This window comes from Crotalus tigris, unplaced genomic scaffold (assembly GCF_016545835.1).
Source record: "Crotalus tigris isolate CLP2741 ecotype Arizona unplaced genomic scaffold, ASM1654583v1 scf7180000024302.2721777, whole genome shotgun sequence".
NCBI classification, from domain to species: Eukaryota; Metazoa; Chordata; class Lepidosauria; order Squamata; family Viperidae; genus Crotalus; species Crotalus tigris.
Genome location: NW_024100474.1, coordinates 2,605,593 through 2,619,361, shown reverse-complemented (window position 1 = coordinate 2,619,361; position 13,769 = coordinate 2,605,593). Strand labels below are relative to the sequence as shown.

At 43.1% G+C, this 13,769-nt stretch overlaps 1 long non-coding RNA gene across 1 annotated transcript in view; it reads right to left on the bottom strand.

Moving 5' to 3' along the window:
* The window catches only part of LOC120299612, a 42,505-nt gene that overhangs the window by 25,697 nt on the left and 3,039 nt on the right, over positions 1 to 13,769 (bottom strand). The window contains exons 2-3 of the long non-coding RNA XR_005554453.1: positions 12,941 to 12,995; positions 1,415 to 1,505 (exon numbers count right to left, since the gene is read on the bottom strand). This is a non-coding gene — a long non-coding RNA (uncharacterized LOC120299612). The remainder of the gene's footprint in view (positions 1 to 1,414; positions 1,506 to 12,940; positions 12,996 to 13,769) is intronic.

The window sequence follows — 13,769 nt, the reverse complement described above, 5'->3', positions numbered from 1 at the left end:
CTGATCCTCTTGCCACATCTACTGTCCAACTGCTACCTCTTACCTGTTTTCTGCACGTCTCTTCACCCCAGCTCCTAAAGTCACTCCCACATAACATAGTGAATGACAACAAGCAGAGCCTTCCAATCTTGAAATTAATCTCTAACTGAAATTTAGGTTATCTTGTTATTGGTGTAGTAAATTAATAAAGTTTTTATATTAATATATTATCTAATATGGAGAAAGCTTAAAATCTAGCGTCATATTGACCACTGATAAGTGACTTAATCTGCTGCAATAATTAGTCTATGTGTTTGTGTGTGTATACACACCCATGTATGTATATATGGTTTGCAAGGCATACTATGTATCTACATATATTGAATGTGAGTGTATGTATTTTTATTGAAATATAGAACAAGAAAAAGAAGGCAACTCTATTGCCCTCCCATCTCCAGATTTAAGTAACTTGTCTTTCATGAAACTTGAGGATGGTGTCAAAAGCCCACTGACTTCTCTACTTAAAGCTCTGCTGCCAAGTTGCCAAGAAGGACCAAGATCTAGCAGCAGAATCCCTGCTGTCTTCTGAGAAAATTATTTCCTCTGACCGTAAATACAGGAGACTGCCAGCTCCCAGACACACTGAGATAAGACTTCACTCTCTAGATAAGCTCCTCTTATTCAGCCTTTTGACTGCTGTTGGCAGATAAGAGGCTCTGGATGGTTATAACAGGCCTGTCAGGGGGAGAGAGAGAGAGACATAGAGGGAGAGTAACTGAACAGAGAAACCAAGAGTTCTCATTGTAAAGAGAGGCAAAAGGGACTGAAATAGGGGGAAAGCCTTTGTTTTTATAGAGATCATGTTTCTCTGCTCATTCATGGTTGGTGGAGATTAATCCCTGGCTTGGAAGGCATAGTGACCAGCATGCACCGAGATCATCAAGGGATAAGGGGCAAGATTGCAAGAAGCTAGCTGCTTGACACTACTTGTAGTTAAGCAGAACTGGGAACATTTTAGACATCATTCCAAAAACTCACACCAAAATGGATAAAACCACAACCAAATTAAAAATATTGGAAAACTAAGTATTCTTCCCTAATTAGCACAATATTATTATTAGGCCAACCCAAAGCTTTCTTGCTTTATTTATATTTCGCTTTTTTTGGTCATTTCAAGATAGTATACATACCAAAAGCTCCCACCTGCTATTTTCCCTACAACCACCCTAGTATGTAGGTTGGGCTGAGGAAGATAACTAGCTCCAGCTAGTTTTTATGCTTAAGGGAGTGCTCTGTCAGTTTCTAGCTCAACATTTTAGCCATTGCATGGAACATCTGCATTCTCCAGAATTCTTCCCCAGTCATATTAGTAAACACATTTAAGAGACAGAAAAAATAAAGCAAAAGTGTCTTTTCTAAAACTATTATAAGCTACCTTTAGTAGTTCTGTAGAAGAATGAGGGGGAAGTTGCAGACATCACATTGCATGCATTCATTGGAATAGTTTCTAGTTGTAGCTAAGCCTTCTGGGATGAAAGAAAAGCAATTCCATCAGTTTTTGGAAATAAAATTCAACAGTTACTCAGATCTATCGCAATCCTTCAGTGAAATTCATTAGAAGGGGCGTTGTCTTACCCGAACGCCTTTTCTCAGTACAGAGATGGAGAATCCACCAATGGGTTTTCTCTGTCTGCCTGCTCTTGAGACCAAGTAGCCAAACTTGACATGCCCCCTGTGCTAGGAGATCCAGTCTTGACGAGGGCGAAAGTGGCTGATGCTAGAACAAGGTGTTGGCTCTCTAACCCCTAATAGTGGCCTAACGGACCTTAAGGGAGTGTGTGGATTCTCCATCTCCGTACTGAGAAAAGGCGTTCAGGTAAGACAACGCCCCTTCTCCAGTACAGGAGATGGAGAATCCACCAATGGGACATATACCAAAGCCTCACTGTCCCAATGGGTGGGAAAAAGATAAGGCCGGATCTACGTCCCCAGCAACCACCTGCTGGAGGACCCTCCGACCAAAGGAGGCGTCCGCGGAAGCGAAGCGGTCAATCCTATAATAGCGTACAAATGGGGAGGGCGAAGACCATGTTGCGGCCCTGCAAATCTCCTCAATGGATGCCTGAGTGGCCCGTGCCGCAGATGTCGCAGCGCTGCGAGTGGAATGGGCTGTGATATGGGCAGGGAAGAAGACTGGTACACCTCCGTGATACAAGCCCTAATCCACCTGCTTATAGTGGCAGCGGACACCTTCTATCCCAGGCAGAAGGAAATAAAGAGGGCCTCAGATCTGCGAAAGGGTTCTGTGCTCTTGCCCTGCAGACGTCCAGTGTATGCCACTGCCACTCCAAATCATGGGAAGGATTGGGGCAAAAGTTAGGCAAAATGACTTCCTGTGCCCGATAGAAGAGTGAGTTGACCTTGGGCGTGAAGGTGGGATCCAACCGAAGGACTACTCAGTCTCGATGGAAGATGCAAAGATTGTTCCTGACCAAGAGAGCAGCCAGCTCGAAGATACACCTGGCTGACATGATGGCGATTAGGAATGCGACCTTGTGAGATAAGGCTCGCAATGGAATATTAGCAATGGGCTCAAAGGGCAGTTTCATGAGTGCGCGAAGCACACGAGGCAGCTCCCAAGAGGGATACCTGTGTACCACGGGAGGCCTAGTGTTACATGCGCCCTTGATGAATGTGCATATCCTAGGATGGTGAGCTAGAGGGACTGAATCCGCGCAAGTGAGCAATGTCAATAGGGCCGCCACCTGCCTACGAAGGGTCGCAGGGGCCAGGCCTCTGTCCAGACTGTCGAGAAGGTAATCTACAATCTGAGGAATAGTTAATTTGTAAACCCCCAGTTTCTGCCTTCCGCACCAATGGCAAAAATTCTTCCAGGTGGAATCATAAATGCGATTGGTCGCTGGCCTATGAGAGGCCTGAATCATGGTGGATTGCCCATGGTGAGAACAACTCTTGTATCATGATGCTGCGCTCAAGCACCAGGTGGTTAACTGTAACCACTGAGGGTCTGGATGTTGGAGGACCCCCTGGTGTAAGGATACGCAATGCGGGGGAATCTTCCATGGAGGAGAACGGGACAGATTCATTAGGTTGGCAAACCAGGGTTTCTGTGGCCAGTATGGGGCCACGAGGATCACTTCCACCTGCAGTTTGCGGATGGTCGCCAGAATGAGCGGGGGGGGGAAGGCATAAAGTAGGCCCCCCAGTCACGGAGTCTGCAGGGCATCTGTCCCCTCCGCTCCTGGGAAGTAATAGTGGGAGAAGTACCTGGGAAGTTGGGCATTGCTCAATGACGTGAACAGGTCAAAGACCGGACAGCTGAATCTTTGGGATATCTCAGAGAAAAGATCCGGATGTAGTTCCCATTCCCAGGGGTCTATCGTAGAGCGACTCAGAAAGTCTGCCTGTTGGTTCTTGACCCCCGAGATATGTTCGACTCTGAGGGAGGCCAGGTTGGACTCTGCCCAGGATCCCAGCAACCGGGCCTCGGACATGAGGTACTTGGACCTGGTGCCCCCCTGCCGGTTCACGTGGGCCTTGGACGCCACGTTGTCTGTGAGGATCAGTACGTGACGGCCTCTGATCCGGTGGCGGAATTGGCGAAGAGCTAAGTGAATGGCCCTGAGTTCCAGCCAATTGATGTTGTGTCTCAAGTCTGCGTGGGACCAACGGCCCTGCGCAAACTGAGATTGTAGGTGGGCTCCCCAGCCAAATAGGCTGGCATCTGTCATGATGGTGAGCCAGTTCGGCTCCTTGAAAGGTGACCCCTTGGTTACTGCTTGTGAGAACCACCAGCGAAGAGACCTGAGGGTGTGGACAGGGAGCCTCACCTGCCGGCTGGATGCATTGGCGTTCAACTGTTGGAACAGTAGGAGCAACCATTGGAGCTCCCGCAAGTGGAGTCTGGCCCAGGGAACTATGGCTATGCAGGAGACCATCTTCCCTAGAAGTTGGGAGAGTAAGACCAGTGGAATGTTGCAGTTTTTGTATACTCAGTGAGTTAGGTCCCTGATGCTGACCACCCGCTCCTGGGAAAGATAGACCATACAGTTTGTGGTGTCTATGTTGGCTCCCAGATGCAGAAGCCCGGATGAGGGAACCGTCTGGCTTTTTTGGAAGTTCACCAAGAACCTGTGCTGTTGGAGGACCTGAATAGTTGCTTCCAGGTCCGACTGGGCTGCCTGGAAGGAGGACGCTTGGATCAAGATGTCATCCAGGTAGCACTGGACATATACCGGTATCTTCCGTAGATGGGCGGCCAGCACAGCCAGGATCTTGGTGAACACCCTGAGGAGAGGCCAAACGGGAGGACCTTGTATTGGAAGTGATGACCCCTGTAACAGAACCTGAGGAACTGCTGGTGATCTGGAAGGATGGGGATGTGGAGATACGCTTCCGTGAGGTCTATTGACGCCAGGAAGTCTCCCTGTCTGATGCTTCCCAGGATGGACTGGAGTGATTGCATTTTGAATTTTTTGTATGTGATGTAATGATTCAGACCCTTGAGGTCCAGAATTGCTCTCCATCCCCCCGAAGTCTTGGGAACTACGAAGAGGATGGAGTAGAATCCCCTTCCTTTCTGATCTGGCGGTACCAGTTCTATGGCCTGAATTTCTAGTAGATGTTGAATGGCCTCCTGCATAAGCCCCCTTTTTATTGGATCCCGTGAAGTGGAACAGGTGATGAAGTGACCCGGGGGACTGGCCAGAAATTCTAGGGACAGGCCAAACTGGATTGTTTGTAAGACCCAGGCGTCCATGGTTGTGAGTTCCCACTGATGGAAGACGTGTGGTATGAGAGTTACTTGGACCTCCTGTAGGGATGTTCTGCCCCTCGAAATGACCGATTGTTCTGGTTCTGCGGCCTGTGAAATCCCAATCTGTCATATGGACAGTCATATGGCCGGTCCGGTCTGGGTGTGTAGGGACGGGAGGGCTGGGTGACTGCTGAACCTGCTGCCGGCCGAAAGGGCTGCCTGCGAAAATAGGGTGTGGCACACTTGTCAGGCCGTTTGGTAAGATGAGCCATGACCTTCCATTTGTCCTTGTTTTCCACAAGATACGGAGTCAGGGCCTCCACAAAGAGATTGTTGCCCAAGTAAGGGGCAGTTGTGAGGCGCCATTTGGCCTTGGCGTCGGCCTGCCAGTGTTTTAGCCATATCATCCTTCTGGCTGTAACAATGGAGGCTAGGGACCTGGAAGCAAAGTTGGCCGACTGTAGAGTCGCGTCTGCAGTGTACTCCGTCGCCGCAACTATTTCGCTTAGATCCTGGTGGGTCCGAATGTCCTCGAAAGGGACTCTGGCCTGGAGCTGACAAAGCCATAAAAGTTTGGTTCGGACAAAGAAGGACGCACAAGTGGCCATTTTAATTGCCCATGCAGCCGATTGATGGGTCTTTCGAAAGGTTAAGTCCCATTTTCTGTCCTCCACTTTAAGTGCCTCCGCCATGTCCCCAGAGACCATGGTCTGGGACACCAGAGGGGTCCAGGCTTCGTCTACCTTGGGGACCTCCAGGGCCTCAGTTAGATCTGTGGAGGTACTAAACATCTTTTTGTCTGTCCCGCCTACAGAGGGAAAAGAAGAAGGGGAAACTCATTGCTTCTTGATCCCCTTAAGGAATATAGAAGGACAGGGAACATGGTGTTGGGCTGCCACCATTTCAAAGAATATCGGATTTGGGCTGGAATCCAATGTGGCCTGTGGCTGAGGGAACTATATTAGCCGTTTTGGTGGCCTTGCGGAGCAAGGGGAGAAACAGAGCTGGATTGAATAGGCCTCCCTGTGGAGAGGGTTCTGGGAGAGATTCCTCCTCCTCTGACAGGTTGAAGTCTGGCTGGTCACCACCCTGCGGAGATGAATATCCGCTGGCTGAGGAATGTGCAGGAGATGTGGGTTCCTGATACATAGGAACCCCCACTGGAGGGACATATGGTAGTATAGCTGATGTAGGAGCCTCCTGTCCGGACGGGTGGTAGGACCGTTCTGCAAGTGCGCGGTCCACCACCTTGGACAGCAGGGCCTCCAGGTGGCCATCGGAGAAAATGTCTCCGAAGTCTGGTCCCCTGAGTCTGGCAGCTGTCGGAGTGAAGGTGGCCTCCGGAACCGAACCTGAGGGGAGGGTCGGTAGACTGGTTGCTGCATGCTGAATTAGTGTTGCAGGGGGGCAATGTGTGGCAGAAGTTTCTGCCAGGGACCACACGCTCTGAGCAGAGGATGAAGGACCTAAAGGAAGGTCGAATTCAGGAACCACCAGTTGATCCGTCTCTGATCCTGCCTGTCTCTGCGCTCTGGAGAACTCCTTCTCCAGAGCCTGGTGCCTACGGCTGGCTTGCTTCTCTGCCAACTTGGAAGGCTTCTTAAGGGTGGCCTTAGCCTTGTTCTTGAGCTTGCCTGCTGCCTCCTGTTTGAATGTTTTGTGCCGGCCGTAACTGGAGGACGGGGAGACAGTGCTCATGGGTTGAGGCACTGTGGAGTCCTCCATCCTGGGTCGAGCTATCTCAGGAAACCTCTGGCAGGCAAGCGGTTGGCGGGAAGAGTAATTGGAGCAAGTAACGAGGACTGCTCCCCTGACCACCTGACCAGATAATATTTTCTCTCTGGGGCTTAGGTCATGGCTGTTAAGATAAGACTGAAGGCACAGTTGGGACCTGCTATGAGCAATTTTGGCCTAGTCTTGTGGCTTACTGGGGCTGTACTAATGGACTCAGGTTTATGAGGCCTAGAAGGCAGTCACTGGCTGGTATGGGGTCTAGGAGGAGGACCGCGTGGCATGTCCAAAATGGCGGCTGTGGTAGACCCGTTTTGAGCTATTCAGGGATGCAGTGGGGCCGAGGAACCCTAATCCCCAAGAGACGAGAGGCTCAGTTGGGTTATCAAAGGGAAGCAACCAGAAAGCGGTAAGGAGCTCCGTTTGACTTTTCGTTGCCTTCGATGGCAACCAAAATGGTGGCCGCTGCTTTCTGATCGTTGAGGACAGCCTCCGGTGGCTTCAAAGGCAAGTTTCCCGAAGTTGAGGAGGGGAACTAGCAGCAGCACTAGGCGCTGCATGAGGGGTGTAGCCAGCGAGCAAGTTCTGATGGACAGAAGGGGAGGGCCTTGGTATGCTTTTTTAAAAGGTTCATTGCCTTCGGTGGCAACTAAAATGGCGCCCGTGGCTGTTCTGAACAGTCGGAGACGTTCCGGAGGTCTCGGGAGTCAATTTAGAAGCTCGTTGAGGCAGCGCTGTAAGCTGATCAGGAAGATCTAATGAGGGAAGTATCGTTAAATGGAAAAACTTCCCCAGAGCCGTGTAAGGGAAAACAGGAAGGCTGCAGCTGCCCCCCCCCACCCGACCTCAGAAGCCTCAAATCAGCTGCTGCAGGGGAACAACAGGGAGAAATTCCCAGGCTGCGATTGCTGTTCTGAATTGCTGGGGGAACTATTAGGAGGGCAGGATTCACAAGTGGGTCTCTGACCTGCTAATATCCCTGAGAGCCAAACCTGACACGTCTTCAAGAACTTGAGACCAAGTCAAGACTGGATCTCCTAGCATAGGGGGCGTGTCAAGTTTGGTTACTTGGTCTCAAGAGCAGGCAGACAGAGAAAACCCATTGGTGGATTCTCCATCTCCTGTACTGGAGAATTTTTAAAAAAAGATATTGGCAATTTTTTCTTAATAAAGGTAGAGATCATTTTAGATAGCTACTGGAATGACCTCTGTAACATCAATATATGTGCTAAAGGTATATTGTCATGGTTATTTATTAACCTTAATATTCCATTCCTAAACAAAGTAATTGTTCAAAATAGTTTTTAAAAATCTAAATTTCTTTGCTATGGTAATCCAGTAAAAGAATCTTCCTAAATTCTAAACAGAAAAAGAAGATATCAAAATAACTGTATCTTTCTGGGAATAAAAATCTAAATTCAGCCGGGATTACTTCTTATGGGACAAGCATATGTTTGCATGTAAAACTGTGAACAATCTAATAAATTGGGTTTCCATAATCCAGTTCTATAGTCATTTCCTTATCAACCATGACATAGAATGGATCAACACAAAGGGGCCAAATTCTTACAACATCCTTAACTGGAAAATAGGTGGTTAGTGCATTGTGAGGTATAAATTAATGCAGTCGATTGCCATTGGATTAAATTTAGTTTAGTTTTGCACAAGGTTAAATTAATTCCACTTAGCCATATTCTGAGGACACCAAAGCCCAGTCAATCATTCCACTGTGCCTAAAACTAAGACCAAAGAGAGAGAATGGCTGAAAAAGTGAAAGTAAAACTTCCCTGTACCAAACTATTTATTAAGATCTGATAATATTAATCCCATCTTCCAGATACAGCTTGAATACAGTCACAAAGCTATTATATAGCTGCTGGTTGACCAATGGAAAGGACTAAGTGATATAATGATGTACTCTATAAATACAAGGGCCTTTATCATGGAAAAAATAAAGGAAGATCTACATTCCTTAAATGACATCTTCTGACTAATAACTTTGACCATGTGCTTCCAGAACCCAATGCCAAGAGATTTGACTGGCCTTGCAGCTGACAGGGCTAGATTTGTTATATGAACAGGGCCAGTGATGGAGAACTGCTTGATTGTCAAGCAAGGGTGATATTAGTCTTACTTATATTACAACAGTCTTACTTATATTACAAGCTGATTTATTCTGCCTTTGGAAATTGAACTCATCTGGTAATTCCATCTTCAGGTACATGCCTTGCCCAGTGAGTTTGCTAAACTTTACAGAGATCCATGAAACTCTTCAAAGTTCCATGAAACTGTTCTAATGTGCAGAAGCAGGACTTTTTGTTTTCTGTGTGATGTGAGGGCTATTTCATAAAATTTTCTAAATAGTGCCTACTATTAGGTGTGATGAAAATTACATAATCTACAAGATTACAAGTGAATTGATTAAATAAGCACAAGTAATTTACAATCTACAAATACAATCTACAGATACAAATCCCAGTCTTTTTGTAAGGACTTCAGGTGACTAAAGGTATTTATTAGAGCATTCATGCTGCCATAAATTAATCTGGTTAATTGGACTCTTACTAGAATAATGTGGTTACCTGAGTAATAAGAATTCTTTCCTGCCTCACACATAATCAGCATGAAAACAAATCTTTAGCTTCATTTACATTCAGAGATATTGTCATACACCTAAACCTAATTGAATGTTGTAATCCTATTACTTCATTGCAGAAGACTAGTTCATCTTTTCTCAAAGCTCTCCTTTTGTCCCAATTTACTTGTGGGTGAAGATCATATAATGAAATGTGAAATACAGATATTTAAAGCAGCATTTAAAGGACTACAACGTCTTAATTCATACCAATAGTCCTATTTGTGTTTTACTTCATTTTATTTATATAAGGCTTCTAAAATGCAATCCCTATAAGAGTTTCTTGTAATAAAACAATCAAAACTACATCTATTAAAGCATGTCAAAAATAATGTTTAATGTACTAAAAATAAGAATGTAAAAGATATACACAACAGAAATGCTTCTTTCCTAGTTCTTGTGTCTTTCTCTTAAGGCTGTAGCTGCCTTAATATCAAACACCCATTGGCTCAGTGGAAGTCTGACTGAGATTAAATATTTACAGAAAGGCCCTATCGGGATTATTCACCAGTTGCTTCACTTCTGTTTACATGAATCATGGAGGTTTGACTGCAAGGCTCTTAAAATTAGAGCTCCAGAGGAGAGTTTTTGTTATGTTGATTTTTTTAAAAAAAAATTGTCCTCAGAAGACCTTTTGGTAACTGTTCTGTGGTTCTGATCAGAAGTTGCAGCTGCTCTTTGGCCTCTCTGTTTACAGACATATCATGTGATATGGTTTTCTGTGTGTATATGTGTGTATGTGTGTGTGTTGAGAGAAGAGAGAGAGAGAATGTGATTCTGTTTTGGTCTTAAAAATATCAACCTTCCTTGTTCAAGGAAAACATAAAAAACAAAACAAAACCAGAACACAATCACCCATTCCAAGAGTAGTGTGTTGCTATTGCCATCTACTGCTGAAAAATGCAACTGCTATATTACTCTGGTTCATCACCTTGCAAGTAGACAACTCTAAGCCATGAAATACTGTTCTTATATCTAACAGAGGAGGCATTCAAACCATTATGTTCTACTGATTTTTGATTATGAGCTACTTCTATTTTAGTTTATTATAGGTAATGTTAAGACAGATAATGGGAGAGAATGCCTGACAGCTATGACTCTCTGATTACAGTGTAATGTGAGAAGGAAGAATACCAGCAATTAGAGGTATTTTTCAAATATGATACTTAGTGGTCTGGCTTGGCAATCCTGAGAAACCATCATTTCCCATTCAGTATATGAGTGCTGGTGAATCTAAAAACTTCTGCCTCCCTCTTCCCTTCCTTTCGATACCAGCCAATGTGTGTCTGATTCTGATGTTAAACGTCTGCTTTATACTATACATCTAAACAAAAAAATGTGGTTGGTTGTTTAAGGCAGAATCATAAAACGTGTGGTCCAATTCTGATTTCTTTAATAAGTTAAAACAAATACACAGTTCCCCAAATTTCAACATAATGGGAATCTGTGGCCAGCCAGATGCTGCCAATCTCTTCCTCTTTCACATAAAACAGTAAAGGGAAGTTTGAGTGTTTGAGTTAAAACTCACAATACTAAGGAACTAGTTCTCTTCCATTTGTGTACAAATGCATTTAGTATCATACTTTTCAATCCCTAAGAAGCTTAAAATAAATAATTCCAAGAACAGTATTTTAACATGAAAAGTAGAGAAAGCAAAACATTGCTTTTAGAAATTGTAAGACCTATTAAAAAAAACAACATACCTGATTTTTATCTGAAGCTCAGAAAAAAGAAAAAGACTTAACCTGCCACTACATCAAACAGTTTCCTCAGAAAAACTTTCCAATCTTACAAGCCCTACTTAAAATGCCCTTGCCCCTGAACACAGGGCTCATGTTCTTAATAACTGAGCTGGTAAACTAGGGCATAGATTTTAATAATGGTAAAGTAGTTTTAGGGAGAGTATCACAGTGGCCTAGAGATGAAGATATTTGCCTCCCATTCGGAAGGTTGAAAGTTCAATCCTAGGTAGCAACAGGCATTTCTATATCAGAGCGCAAAGAGAAAATATCTGCTGTGAACTCCATATAGGCATCAGGAAGGGCATTCAGCCAGTAAATGCTCAGCGCCATTCAGTCGCCCCAGCTCTGGCCCGATTGAAGGGTTGTGAAAAGGGGGGGGGGAAGTAGCTTTAGGGAAAGATAAATTATAATTTGGAGAGAGCCCTTCTGTCAGCCTTATTGCCTTTATTTAAAGGGCTTCTGAAATAATACGAAGTCTGTAATAACACATACTATTTTACTAAAAAGTATACACTTCAGCAGGATCTTACTTTTAAAGCATCTTCAGCAATATGGGGGCAAAAGGAAATTCTACTTACAGTTTTATCTTGTAGAATTTAGAAGAGACACTTAAAAAGAATTTGGCCTGTGTACAGTATGCCAGCTGGACTTTGGGCCAGTCACTCTGATTCATCCTTAGCCCAGGAAATTGAAAAACATTTCTCTACCAACACAGAAAGCACCAGTATGGTAGATTACAGTCCATAAACTTCCAAGAAGAGGTCTTCATCCTGCAGCCTAGTGGACTTATGTGGGTTGATGATGATGATATTCATTAACAGAAGAGATTCTATAAAAAGTTACACTTTTCAGCCTCTTTAGCCATATTTTCCCCTCAGCTTAAAACAGTACAGTAATCTTAACTACCCCCACTAGATGGCACCAAGTGCTGAAGGGATTGAATAATACTGTAGTGCAGTTAGGTGGCAAGAAAAAAGCAACTTCACACTCCCACAAAAAAATCTGAAAGGGCGAAATATGGTATCCAATAATATAAACAACACTACAAAAACATATAGACTGCATGTAGCTGCTCCTCTTATAACAACCAGAAATTCTGCAAGTAACTAGTGAAGACATAATCCTTTTTTTTTTTCTTGGAAAAAGGAAATACCATTCCTTAGACTACAACAGTGTTTTTCAAATGTGATAATATTAAAGTTGCCAAGTTTGAAAAACACTGGACTAGAACATTAAAATGATCTAACAAAAAGTTTTCTCATATTTTGAAAATGTTTTTAAAAATCTGAATCTACAAGAGGATTATAATTTTTAAAATAAACATCTTACTTTCGCCTACATAAAGTTTTGGTTATAAAATATTATCAGTTGAGGCAACATATATTGATAAGTACATATGATAAAGTTATTCTTTCATGACAGAACTAGATCTCAAAAGTAGATAGTAAAAACTAATGAGTGGTTACCAAATGTCATAATGATTCATCTTGATGTCTTATAAATTACTTTAAAATGCCCTGCTATTCATACGTAGCAAGGCATTAAACTTTTTAAAAGACACACCCTAGTTTACAAATGAGCAAATTAGAAATGAGTATTAAATTAACCTGACATATTAACTGCTGTTTAATTGTCAAAAAAAATCACTATAATACAATGCAATAATTTATATAAACCCAAGGTTTCATTTTTGTTCAATATTTTCATAATGAAAGAATCTATGCCTACAGTGAATTACTTTTTAGCAAGGATTAAAAAGATATAATACCCTTTTTTCTGTCTTGAATTTCATAGTCAACAATCATGAGATATTCCAAAATATTCTTTTAAACATCTGACTTCAACCCTAATAAAATGGGATTCTTGACTTATCTTTGCTTATTACAAACAAGCAGAAGGTGACCACTTCTGATCCTTAAAAAATATAAAAACAAAAACTTTTTAGATTTTGAGATTCTTCTATTTAAAAAGATGGATTTTTCATTCTCGAAGGCTTATGGCATTCATTTTGCCCCTTAAATTCCTCTCAATTAACATAACCAGTGCCCCTAACTGGGCAAAAAATATTGGCCTTACCTTGTCCAGTTGTACTTTAAGGAACTGCATGAAGACTGAGGGTTGTCCATAAGCTCTGGGAAATTAGATATTTTAAAAATCTCAGCAAATTTCTCACATTGATAATTAAAGTACACTATACACATCAAGTATTTTTTGCAATCATTTGGTAATGGCCTTGGTTGTCATAGATTTTTCCTTATTCTAGCATTTATCTCTTCTCTTGATAATCTAATAGAGACTGTACCATTAGAAAATAACATTAAATAATAACCCCATTGACACAAAAACAATTAGGATTTGGGGGAGGAAGTGTATTATATCAGAAGACTGGAGGGAAAGATCCCTGTAAAGTTGCTGAATGCATTTAGGCAAATCTTTTAATCACTAAGAAAATTATACTAGCAAAAGCTTTTCAAAGGACTGTAGCAGTGAGTTTGGGTAAGGAGAGAAATAATACATGATGAAAATGTCAACTATGAACATTGTTAGTGCTTTTCATAGCACACCTTGACTGGCACTAAAGGTAGCAAATCATAATCCTAATTTGTCTTCAAAAACAGTTTCTGCAGTATGCACAGAAACCCAATAGAAAAGGCCAGTCACTTCTGATCAGTTAAGAAAATTCTTGCAATGATAAATGTAAAAAGTGGGTTTCAAAAAGAACTGCATTACTTAGTGTTGCCTGAGCCTTCATACTTACTCCTGCTTGTTAATAAGGACTTGAGCTATTAAAAATCTGGGTGACCACTAGAGGACAGTAAAGGGATAAAGAAACCTTTGCTTGCTGCCATCTAGTGACTACTGAGATTTCTGTCGCCTAGATCTAAGAGCCCTAATTTAAGCACAG